The sequence below is a fragment of the Lolium rigidum genome, chromosome 3 (assembly GCF_022539505.1).
Source record: "Lolium rigidum isolate FL_2022 chromosome 3, APGP_CSIRO_Lrig_0.1, whole genome shotgun sequence".
NCBI classification, from domain to species: Eukaryota; Viridiplantae; Streptophyta; class Magnoliopsida; order Poales; family Poaceae; genus Lolium; species Lolium rigidum.
In genome coordinates, this window is record NC_061510.1 from 231417603 (window position 1) to 231431578 (window position 13976).

Sequence of the window (13976 nt, forward strand, 5' to 3'; positions counted from 1 at the left end):
TTTCGCGCCTAGGCTGAAAGGCGTTAAAGAAAAGCGCTTATGGGAGACAACCCATGTTTTTACCTACAGTACTTTGTTTTTATTTTGTGTCTTGGAAGTTGTTTACTACTGTAGCAACCTCTCCTTATCTTAGTTTTGAGTTTTGTTGTGCCAAGTTAAGCCGTTGATAGAAAAGTAAGTACTAGATTTGGATTACTGCGCAGTTCCAGATTTCTTTGCTGTCACGAATCTGGGTCTATCTCCCTGTAGGTAGCTCAGAAAATTACGCCAATTTACGAGCATGATCCTCAGATATGTACGCAACTTTCATTCAATTTGAGCATTTTCGTTTGAGCAAGTCTGGTGCCATTTTAAAATTCGTCAATACGAACTGTTCTGTTTTGACAGATTCTGCCTTTTATTTCGCATTGCCTCTTTCGCTATGTTGGATGAATTTCTTTGATCCATTAATGTCCAGTAGCATTATGCAATGTCCAAAAGTGTTAAGAATGATTGTGTCACCTCTGAATATGTCAATTTATATTGTGCACTAACCCTCTAATGAGTTGTTTCGAGTTTGGTGTGGAGGAAGTTTTCAAGGATCAAGAGAGGAGTATGATGCAACATGATCAAGGAGAGTGAAAGCTCTAAGCTTGGGGATGCACCCGGTGGTTCACCCCTGCATATATCAAGAAGACTCAAGCGTCTAAGCTTGGGGATGCCCAAGGCATCCCCTTCTTCATCGACAAATTATCGGGTTCCTCCCCGAAACTACATTTTTATTCGGCCACATCTTATGTGCTTTTTCTTGGAGCGTCGGTTTGTTTTTGTTTTTGTTTTGTTTGAATAAAATGGATCCTAGCATTCACTTTATGGGAGAGATACACACTCCGCTGTAGCATATGGACAAATATGTCCTTGGTTTCTACTCATAGTATTCATGGCGAAGTTTCTCCTTCGTTAAATTGTTATATGGTTGGAATTGGAAAATGATACATGTAGTAATTGCTATAAATGTCTTGGGTAATGTGATACTTAGCAATTGTTGTGCTCATGTTTAAGCTCTTGCATCATATGCTTTGCACCCATTAATGAAGAAATACATAGAGCATGCTAAAATTTGGTTTGCATATTTGGTTTCTCTAAGGTCTAGATAATTTCTAGTTTTGAGTTTGAACAACAAGGAAGACGGTGTAGAGTCTTATAATGTTTTCAATATGTCTTTTATGTGAGTTTTGCTGCACCGGTTCATCCTTGTGTTTGTTTCAAATAACCTTGCTAGCCTAAACCTTGTATCGAGAGGGAATACTTCTCATGCATCCAAAATACTTGAGCCAACCACTATGCCATTTGTGTCCACCATACCTACCTATACTACATGGTATTTTCCCGCCATTCCAAAGTAAATTGCTTGAGTGCTACCTTTAAAATTCCATCATTCACCTTTGCAATATATAGCTCATGGGACAAATAGCTTAAAAACTATTGTGGTATTGAATATGTAATTATGCACTTTATCTCTTATTAAGTTGCTTGTTGTGCGATAACCATGTTTACTGGGGAACGCCATCAACTCATTGTTGAATTTCATGTGAGTTGCTATGCATGTTCGTCTTGTCACGAAGTAAGGGCGGTTTTCACAATCAAATGGTTTGAGTATGCATATTGTTAGAGAAGAACATTGGGCCGCTAACTAAAGCCATGAATCATGGTGGAAGTTTCAGTTTGGACATAAAACCTCAATCTCTTATGAGAATATTAACTGTTGTTGAATGCTTAAGCATTAAAAGAGGAGTCCATTATCTGTTGTCTATGTTGTCCCGGTATGGGTGTCTAAGTTGAAGAATGATCAAAAGCGAGAAATCCAATGCGAACTTTCTCCTTAGACCCTTGTACGAGGCGGCATAGAGGTACCCCTTTGTGACACTTGGTTGAAACATATGTTATGCAATGATGATCGGTGTTAACCCAAGCTAATTAGGACAAGGTGCGGGCACTATTGGTACACTATGCATGAGGCTTGCAACTTATAAGATATAATTTACATGATGCATATGCTTTATTACTACCGTTGACAAAACTGTTTCATGTTTTCAAAATCAAAGCTCTAGCACAAATATAGCAATCGATGCTTTTCCTCTATGGAGGACCATTCTTTTACTTTCAATGTTGAGTCGGTTCACCTATTTCTCTCCACCTCAAGAAGCAAACACTTGTGTGAACTGTGCATTGATTCCTACATACTTGCTTATTGCACTTATTATATTACTCTATGTTGACAATATCCATGAGATATACATGTTACAAGTTGAAAGCAACCGCTGAAACTTAATCTTCTTTTGTGTTGCTTCAATACCTTTACTTTGAATTATTGCTTTATGAGTTAACTCTTATGCAAGACTTATTGATGCTTGTCTTGAAGTACTATTCATGAAAAGTCTTTGCTTTATGATTCACTTGTTTACTCATGTCATACACATTGTTTTGATCGCTGCATTCTCTACATATGCTTTACAAATAGTATGATCAAGATTATGATGGCATGTCACTCCAGAAATTATCTTTGTTATCGTTTTACCTGCTCGGGACGAGCGGAACTAAGCTTGGGGATGCTGATACGTCTCCAACGTATCGATAATTTCTTGTGTTCCATGCCACATTATTGATGTTATCTACATGTTTTATGCACACTTTATGTCATATTCGTGCATTTTACGGAACTAACCTATTAACAAGATGCCGAAGTGCCGATTCTTTGTTTTCTCGCTGTTTTTGGTTTCAGAAATCCTAGTAAAGAAATATTCTCGGAATTGGACGAAATAAAAGCCCGTGAGGCCTATTTTTCCACGAAGCTTCCAGAAGTCCGAAGACGAAACGAAGTGGGGCCACGGGGAGCCAAACCCTAGGGCGGCGCGGCCCCCCCTTGGCCGCGCCGCCCTGTCATCCGGGGCCTCTCGTGCCCCCTCTCGACTTGCCCTTCCGCCTACTTAAAGCCTCCGTGACGAAACCTCCGGTCACCGAGAGCCACGATACGGAAAACCTTCCGGAGACGCCGTCACCGCCGATCCCATCTCGGGGGATCCTGGAGATCGCCTCCGGCACCCTGCCGGAGAGGGGAATCATCTCCCGGAGGACTCTACACCGCCATGGTCGCCTCCGGAGTGATGAGTGAGTAGTCTACCCCCGGACTATGGGTCCATAGCAGTAGCTAGATGGTTGTCTTCTCCCCATTGTGCTATCATTGTCGGATCTTGTGAGCTGCCTATCATGATCAAGATCATCTATATGTAATTCTATATGTTGCGTTTGTTGGGATCCGATGAATAGAGAATACTTGTTATGTTGATTATCAAAGTTATGCTTATGTGTTGTTTATGATCTTGCATGCTCTCCGTTACTAGTAGATGCTCCGGCCAAGTAGATGCTTTTAACTCCAAGAGGGAGTACTTATGCTCGATAGTGGGTTCATGCCTGCATTGACACCGGGACAGTGATGAGAAAGTTCTAAGGTTGTGTTGTGCTTGTTGCCACTAGGGATAAAACATTGATGCTATGTCTAAGGATGTAGTTGTTGATTACATTACGCACCATACTTAATGCAATTGTCCGTTGCTTTGCAACTTAATACCGGAGGGGTTCGGATGATAACCTCGAAGGTGGACTTTTTGGGCATAGATGCGGTTGGATGGCGGTCTATGTACTTTGTCGTAATGCCCAATTAAATCTCACTATACTCATCATGATATGTATGTGCATTGTCATGCTCTCTTTATTTGTCAATTGCCCAACTGTAATTTGTTCACCCAACATGCTATTCGTCTTATGGGAGAGACACCTCTAGTGAACTGTGGACCCCGGTCCAATTCTCTTTACTGAAATACAATCTACCGCAATACTTGTTTTTACTCGTTTTCTCTCGCAAACAATCATCTTCCACACAATACGGTTAATCCTTTGTTACAGACAAGCCGGTGAGATTGACAACCTCACTCGTTTCGTTGGGGCAAAGTACTTTGGTTGTGTTGTGCGGGTTCCACGTTGACGCCGGAATCTCCGGTGTTGCGCCGCACTACATCCCGCCGCCATCAACCTTCAACGTGCTTCTTGGCTCCTCCTGGTTCGATAAACCTTGGTTTCTTTCTGAGGGAAAACTTGCTGCTGTGCTCATCATACCTTCCTCTTGGGGTTGCCCAACGAACGTGTGAAATACACGCCATCACGGTATCACCGTTTGAGAGGCGGCAGGGGATCGAAAGAAAAAGGTAAGTGACCAAATATGAGGTGCCAAAAATAATTCAAGAAAAGAAAGTTTTATAGTGCATAGAGGATGACATGCGGGTCCCAGGTTAGCAGACAGCGGTATCACCGTTTGAGAGGCGGCAGGGGATCGAAAGAAAAAGGCAAGTAACCAAATTTGAGGTGCCAAATAAAACTCCAAGAAAAGAAAGTTGATTGCACATAGAGGATGACATGCGGGTCCCATTTAGCAAGCAGCCGGTCTCAACGTTTCCAAGGCGGCAAGGGATCAAAAGAAAAAGGAAGTAGCCGAGAAATCGGGGGGTCAAAAAATCCAAGAATAGAAAGAATTTTGGTTCATAGAGGATGACATGCGGGACCCATGATCCCGCATCGTAAACGGCTCGATCGGAGAACGTTGAACGAGATGGCGCGATCGAGAAAAAAAACAATGCCGGAGAGGCTGCCATCCGGGCCCTACATCCCTCGGCGGTGCGGATTTGCGTTGACTCGGCCGGCGAACCCGAGATTTCGAGATGCACCACGTCCCGGCCACCATACGCGACGTTTTGGCCGCTTTCGTCGGGCTAGGTGGCCTCAAAAACGAGAAAAAAAAGTTTTGACATGCACCACGGAGGGACCAAAAATCGTCGGCCATGGTACACCAGCAACCACGGTGCGACTTCAACTTCGTCGGCCATGGCAACTTTTCTTGTAGTGTAGGAATTATATTTATAATTTTTGTCCTCGTGATGGATAAGGTATTGCCCAAGCATGGGGAGATTGAAGTCACTAATGCTCAAATGTCCCATTCATGAGCTCCCCAATAATATTGTTATTGATAATTTTTATACAAGGCTTTCAGGATAATACAAGGACTATCTAGATGCCTGTTTGGAGGGATCTTTCACAAGTAAGAAGGTTGAAGCTTAGTGGGATCTTCTTGAAACAATTCAAAGAAATACCGAAGATTGGGATAACGACAAAGGTAAAGAATCAGGTATAAACTATGAGTATGATTGCATTAAGTCTTTCGCTGAAACTGCTGATTTTCAAGAGCTTAGTGCTAAATATGATATTGATCCTAAAATTATTGTTGATTGCTGTAGAGTTTTTTGCTTCCCATATTAATGTTCCTAAAGGAATTGGGACATGTATCATGAACCTTATAAAGACACTTGCATGAAAAATGTAACTGTTATTAATGATTTCAATACACATGCTCAAACTTCTGAAAGTACTATTTCTTATAAGCATGTTAATTTTTGTGGAGTACTTAGACCTTATGAAAAGAATCAAGTCAAAGAATAATATTGTATCCATCACAGGAATGGAAAAACTAGAATTTTAAATGATCTTGGTAAAAAAGTTTGTGCCCTCTACCCTTTTGTTTGTGAACTTTGCTATGAAGTAGGTCATTTCAATTTTCAATGCTGAGGCCATGATAATAGCCTTTAGAATCCAATGAGCGCTGCAAGTTTGTATTGTGATGACATGATCACTCCTAATCAACATGATGTACTTACATTATTTTTGGGGTGTGAAGTGTTATCAAGGAAAACTTCTTTGGTAGATATGAGTGCTCTTGATACGAATAGCGTCCTACATGGATGTCATCTTTATTGTGTTGATAATTGCCATGCAAATGCTTACATACAAAATATTTTAAAAGATGAAACTTTACCAAAATATGACAGGACTAATATGTGCTTTGCTCTTATTAATGATAAGGAGAAATCCTCCAAAGTTTCTTCTATTGTTTCTGGCAATAAATCAGGGTATGGAAGAAGCTCCCTTTCAAGCCTCTCCCTCCTAAAGAGAAGAAGAAGAGAAGGAGGAGTAAAAGGAGAGAGAAAACGGTATTTTCCCCTAAACATGTTGCTCCTATTATAGTTTTTGATGAGTCTGAACTCGATGATGTTCCTATGCCTGTTACCTATAGTAGTGATCATGATTGGAAAAATCACACTACTTTTGATATTGAAAATCTCTTTGGTACCAATTCTGAAAATGATGATGTTAATAATTGATGTACTGTTAGTACTATCCATATTCCATCCAATGATGATATATTTACAAATGAGCACACTTTGGAAGATAACTACTTTATTGCTTATGATGATACTATACCTCCGATATATGATGATTACAATGATGAATATGATATTTTCAGTCCACCTACTATTGAGGAGAAAATTAATACTGATTTCAATATGCCTCCTATATTTTATGATTATGGTGATGAGAATAATAATGATAACTATTTTGTTGAATTTTCTCCCACTACAATTAATAAGAATGACTGTGCTTATGTGGGGAGTAATAATTTTATGCATGCTGCTCATGATAAGAATGTTTTAGGTGATAGTTATATTGTTAATTTTATTCATGATGCTAGTGAAAGTCATTATGAGAGAGGGAAACATGGTTCTATGTATCTCAATAATACTAAGTTTCACCTCTTTATGTTGAAAATTTTGAAGTTCCACTTATTTTGCTTTCCTATGCTTGTTGCTTTGTGCTTTCATGACTTGTTTCTTTACAAGATTATTTTTCATAGGAAGTGTTTTAGACTTAATTTTTTTTATATTTACTTCTTGATGCTCAATTTTACTTCAATTCATATTTCTTACGTGAGCATCTTCTCAAACTACTGCGCCTAGCTGAAAGGTGTTAAAGAAAAGCACTCTTGGGAGATAACCCATGTTTAATTACTATAATTTTTCTTTTGTTGAGTCTTGGAAGTTATTACCTTTGTAATAACCTCTCGTTATCATTTTTATTTCGTTTTTGTGCCAAAAATAGCCTCTAATAGAGAGAAAGTAAGATTTGGGGAAGTTGTTATCCTGAAAACAGATTATGTGTTGTCACCATTAAAATTCGATGAACATCCAGAGCGGAATTTTGAGCTTTCAATTTTTTCATATGCCCTATGTTATTATCTAACTTTTGTTAGTTGAACACTTTTCGAGATGGGCAACAGAAGATTTTCAAAAAAAAAATTGATCTTTACCCGCTGTTATGTTTTGACAGATTTCTGCCACTATTTGCATTTGCCTCTTAATCTCTTTCTTTTTGAGTTCCTTTGAGCAAAGAGCTTATTGAAGAAGTTGCTACAGTAGCTAATGTGTTAATGAATGTTTTATATATGTTAGAACTGAACCCAAGTGGATTTGTTATTTTGATTGTAGTAATGCTGCTAATAAAGAATTGTGTGAAGTTTTGTATGAAGGAAGTTTTCAAGTGTAGGAAGAGAAGAATGATGTGATGAGATGAACAATGGACAAAAGCTCAAGCTTGGGGATGCCCATTTCACTCCAAAAAAATATACAAGAGGTACAAGCGTCAAAGCTTGGGGATGCCTTGGGCATCCCCTCTTCATCAACAAAGCAACTGGTCATCTCTCTATGCGCTATATTTTTATTGCTTCGTACACTGTGTTGTTCTTGGAGCGTCTTTATTTTTTTTGTTTTTTTTGCTGTAGCATATGGTTGTATCCCGGCATATTTGTTTTGTAGAATTACACGCTCCATTTTATATGCATAGAACGCTCTAGTTTTCGCTATTATTGTTCTACGAGTGTTCTAATTTTATAGTATTGCGTTTAGCTCTTGTTCTTTCACTCTAATTATGTTCAGAGCTCTTTAGTATTCTTTATTGATGTATGATTATCTCTCTGGTCCATATTGTTTTTCATCTCTGAGAGCTATTTCAAATAAGTTGATTGGTGCTGGAGACGAGTAAAATGTTTCATGACTATAATTAATGATGCAAAAGGAAGCTTGTCTAGACTGTGGCATAGACTATGTCATGTCATGTTGGATGTTATTCTTTTCATATGCTTAGTATTTATTGTTGTAACATGACTTGTTTCAAATAGCTAAGAGTGCATAATGTGTCATCGAAAGAATCATGTGTTGTTTCCATCATAAAATTATAATATTATGGTATTCTTCTTTGATGCTTAATTGGGTTGACTTGGCACATGCTTATACCATGTTATGACTACAACCAGTCAACTAAAGCCTCTATGCTCATTTTGTTTTTGACTTGTAATATCACTTTATGCTTTGATTAACAATGTTTTATCGCTATGCATGATTATGTCCATTACTGCTCTCTTAGTTAGTCGCTCCTAGTCTTTTGCTAGCCTTCGCCTGTACTGAGTATGAACTCTACTCGTGCATCCAACCACCATAAACCAAAGTTTGCCAATTGTGTCCACCATATCTACCTACTAGCATTATTGCTATTCCAAGTATATTTATCATGTTTTTATTTATCTTCCAAATTAAATTTTGGCATGAGAAAATTAGTTAGTAAAACTCTCACGAACTTGATGGCTTATTTTTATTTTATTTCACTTAATAAACTTGATCATTGTGACTACCTTATGCAGTTTATATGTTTGCAAATTGCAAGTTGGGAGTTAGCATAACCATGCTTTCATGGGGAACGCTTTCATCATTGCACTTATTCATATTTAGTTAATGTCATGTTCTTTTGTTTATGGATGCCTAGCGTGTGAGATAAAATGGAAACTTGTAAGTCCATGGAGTTTGTATATGAGTTAGAGAAACATCTGGGCCGCTAATCTAAGCCATGCATCATTCATGGTGGAAACTTACAGCGAAAAGAACCATAGTGAGCATTCTATGAAGCATTTTCAATAAAAATCTATACCCATAGTAAATAAAAAATTGAGGAGATGCTCATTGTCTGTTTGTCTTGTCATTTTGGCATGGGGTTGCTCCTACAAGAGTACTTCCATATCATCGGGTAGGAGGTACCCCGTTGGCGGTTCTCGATGATACATGTATACTTACAATGAAAATAACTCATTTGGGACCTAAGTTGAGTAGCATGAGGTTTAGGTACCCGTATTCAAGGGGCATGACATTTTCAACTTGTGATTTGTCAAGCATATAGCTCATATTTTCCATTGCATTAACTTTAACCATTCAAGATGCTTATGATAGGGGCAATGAGAGCTCAAAGCTAATAAGTACCATACTCTTTTGGAAGGTTTATAAAACTTGTTAATCTTACTTCCTCTGCAAAGAGCCTTTCTTTTACTTTTATGTTGAGTCTTCATCTTCTTGCTTTATGCACCAATTAAGAGAGCATAGTTGTCATTCTGAGTATAATGTGCATAGTCCCAAAATTTATTATTGATTGATTCATGATTATGGTATTGCTTGTTTTTAAATTACTTGTATCTAGTCACCCTTTGAATTTTAAAGGTGTCCTAGCATTTATGTTTTGCTACTCCATAAAGAACAAGTTGAGTACCACAATGCTATGTTTTCTCTATGCTAAAAAACAAACAGTTGCTTTCAGTGCACAATTATTCATGATCCTTTGTTTGAGTTACTCCTCATGTCATAACATAGTTGCTAAACTTTGTTGTTAGAATTATGTCTATCATGCCTATGTTTAGAGTACTTTGATTCCAGCTTACAATGATTTTACAATAACTTGATCTAGATTGTGTTGGTTTCATGTCACCTCAAAAAATATTTTTGTTATCACTTACCTACTCGAGGACGAGCAAGAGTTAAGCTTGAGATGCTTGACACTTCGCAAACGTATCTATAATTTTTGATGCTCCATGCTTATTTTACACCAATTGCTATATGTTTTGTTTTACACTTCGTTGCACTTTTATACATTTTCCGGCACTAATCTATTGACAAGATGCCACAATGCCAGTTCCCTGTCTTCTGCTTTTGTATCTCAGAAAAATTGTACAGAGAATATTCTCGAAATTGGACGAAACAAAAGCCGAAGATCTTATTTTTACGTAACGAAGATGAAGTCCAGAGGAGAGACGAAGGGGGGCCATAGGGTGGCCAAACCATGCCTAGGCGTGGCCTGGCCCCACCTAGGGGCGGTGTGGGGCCACCTAGCCTCCACCGACCTCGCCCTTCTGCCTATAAGAAGCCTCCCGACACGTGAACCCTAATCAACAAGCCTCCGTCCACGAAAAGTTCTGTAGCTCCGCCGTCGCCGAAGACAAGATTCGGGGGGACAGAAGTCTCTGTTCCGGCACACTGCTAGGACGGGGAATTGCCCCGGGAGCCATCTCCATCGACTCCACCGCCAACTCCATCGCCATTGCTAACTACCACGATGAGGAGTGAGTAGTTCTCCCCCGAGGCTGAGGGCTTTACCGGTAGCTATGTGGGCTATCTATCTCTCCATGTATGATCTTTATGTGATCATGATCTTTGTAATCTAGTTGAATAAGTAGATGTTATTCTTCAACTATTGTGCTACTCAAGTGGTTTTATTATGTGATCTCCGGGGACACCTTGTCCAACGGTGTGAAGGTGACAGTGTGCACACCGTTTTTGATTCTTATGCTTAATTTATAGAAATACTTATGAATTATGGAGACTAGTTAGTACCATCTTTGTATGCTCAAAGTGACAGCATGGAGTGTCCATAGATTGAGAATGCGAACTTTAAGGAATGCTTATGCAGACCTACGTAATGAATTTGTGTTTATTATCAAACCGGAGAGTGGTTTAGAGTAGCAAAGTGAAGTGATAATATCTATGTATTCAATTATGGTATCATTGTTGAGAGTGTTCACTAGTGAAAGTATGATCTCTAGGCCTTGTTTCCAAGCACTGAAATACCGTTTACAACCAGTTCTGCTGCATGTTTGTCTGCTGCCATTTTTATTTCAGATTGCAATTACCACTCATAATCATCCATATTACTTGTATTTCACTATCTCTTCGCCGAACTAGTGCACCTATACAACTGTCAAGTGTATTGGGTGTGTTGGGGATACAAGAGACTTCTTGTATCGTAATTGCAGGGTTGTTTGAGAGGGATATCTTTGATCTCTACCTCCCTAAGTTCGATAATCCTTGGGTGATCCACTTAAGAAAAACTTGCTGATGTTCTACAAACCTCTGCACTTGAATGTCCAACACTGTCTACAAGAATAGAAGCGTGCGTGAACATTAGTACTCAATGCTTGTATGGTATGGTATGATGCGGTGTAAACAGACTTCTTAAAATTTATCTTGAGGAGCTTATATATGAAACCCAAGATTGAACCATTCTTTGCAGACAAATCCAATAGTATCGGGAATGCCAACTAGCAATGCATAAATAATATTAGCAATCACGTGTGGGACAATCATGCACAGAAAGCAATCTATAACACCAATCCAATCTCACAGCAAGTCAGCAACAGCTAGGAAACTTTAGATGCTATGTTGGATAGATAGGAGCTGGTGAGTTCTCAAACATAAACCTTGGTCCATGCCTAGGCCTTTTAGTGCGGCACAACGGCGACCCTTGAAGGAAGATGCTCCTGCATTCACTTCAGCTCGCAGTAGGCTGGCCCTCCTCCTTGTCGCGGGGATGGCGACACGTGTGGAGGAAGAGGTTGGCGTCCTTCTCAGGGGTGGATGCACGACGGACCGCCGACGAGCGGGGGCATCAGCGGGAGAGGGCTGCGTGGGATGGAGGGAGAGGGTGATGAAGGCCAGGGAGATTTGGCGCGACGCCGGGGCTGCAGAGGTATAGCAGGCGCATGGAGACAGAGGAGCAGGCTAGGGCTTGCACGGCGGCGGGATTGGGAGGGCGCGGTGATTGCTTTTGTGGTGGAGGGAGGTTGGCGGAAGGGAACGAAATGGAGATAGGGCTTAGGAGTCCCTGCTAACGAGATTGAAGACACGTTTCTTATCGCGCATGAGGACCACAAACACAAGTCGCTGTCGGAACAGCGCCGATCTGAGTGTTGGGACACGACTTGGTTTTCATCGGACGGACGAGGAGAGAGTGCCCAATGAGACTAATAGCACCCGATCACCTTTTAGCATTTGGGAAAAAGTTCGGTTTTCTTGCCATATCATCCGTTTCTTTCTGCCCTCTGCTCTAGCGATCTGAAGCTCCGTTTTCCCGATTCAGACCGGTCCCGTGAGAAATCCGCCGCTGGCCCTACTTCTCACCCCTTCCCCCAACCTCGAAGCACGACCATGATCTCGTCTCTGCCTTCCCTGCCTTCGCTCAATGACAGTTGGTCGCGTGTCTGGCCCGTCCGCTGCTATAACCTCGTTGTTCCCAAAGTGCACCGCCGCCACTCACCGTCTGTAAGGTCATCACAGCTCCCGTTGGATGCTTTCCCCGTAATCACATTGCTATCAATAAAGGAAGATCGGGATAATTCATACAAGGCTCTGCCAAAGCGATCTAGCGTCCCGTGATATTGTGTGCTAGTTTATCTGGTCGTACGTGTGCCTCTTGCCGTAGGCCAAAAGCACAAGCCGAAAATTAAACGTAAGGCGTACGAGGAAACAAGTACGTCCACAAAATTCTTCAAGGGACTGTATTCACATTTTGGGATCTACCAACAACGGCAGCCGCTCTAGCACCCTGCCGCCTCCACCCAGCAGCTCCGTGTTCGGACCAACCCTCATGGCAGCGAACTCCCGACGACAAGCTACCGCAGAGCCTCTCCCTCGGGAGTTGGAGGGAAAGGGTGGCCATGGGAGGGAGGGGAAGGGTGGGAGGGAGAGGAGAGTCATTGAGACGGTGACGCAGAGTAGAGTGGGAGGGGAAGGGCAGGAGTCACGGAGAGCCATCAGTCTATCCGATTGACATTGGAGTGCAGCGTGGGCAGATGAATGCTAGCCAGACGGCGGCGTCGTGTCTCTCTTTTCAGGCCCGGGCCCATGGGAGTATTACCCGTGCGGCCGCACAGGGCCCAAAATTTTTTGAGGCCCCAAAATATTAGAGTTTCCCTTTATATAGCAAAAATACAGAAGGTAAATACAAAACTAATGCTTCCCAGTTGGTTCCCACGTTAAGAATGTGGTTGGTTGAGCATGAGGTTCCAGGTTTGATTTTTTCCTTTTGTAGCTTCAGGTCTTGTATTTTATTTTCTTCAGCTTTTTTTACTATTTCTTATTGATGCCGTGATCCAAAACTGCACTTCACTGAAATAATAACTGCTATTTTAATTTATAAAGGGTGATGTAAATTTGATATATAGTGTTATTCTATTGATTTAATGGGGATAGTTCTTATAATGGATTTATCTATGTACATGTACGTAAGCTAATAGCATTTCATGCTATAAGCTTTTGAGATTCTAAAAGTTTCTTTTTCAAATTTTAAAACCCAAATAGTTCAAATGTATCAAAATCATTTTTTTAACAGGAGAGGTCCCGAAGGACCTAGAGCTTCATTGCAATATCAGTGGTGGAGGTACATTTTACATAAAGGGTCATGGAGAAAAGAGAAATTACAAATCGACCCAAGCTTTTTGCACTAAGGACCTTTGACCGGTGAAAGAAAACGCGATCCAGGCCAGCTCCAGATCCACCACCTTCGAACTCGCCGGAGCCAACCTCCATGCCGCCGGGGACAGAACCACTTAGGACATGGGGGCGAGAGCGAACTCCGACGAAGCTGCTTGAGCCTCCGTCTAGATGATTGGAGGTTGAAGAAGTCCTGAGAACGACGGCAAGCGCCGTCTCAGGGTGGAGGGGCCGCCCTACGTCCATGGAATACGGCGGCAAAGGCGCCGTGGTAAACCTCCCAGGGTGGAGGGGCTGCCCTTCAGCCATAAAATACGGCGACAGCGGCGCCGTGAGAAGCCTCCGACGAGAAGCCTGCAAACTCCCCTGCTGCGGACACGACGAGCAGGCACAGACAGCACACGACTCAACCTCTCCTCTACCACCACCACGATGACGAGAGAGGAGGGAGTCACCACTGCATCGATCCACCCGATC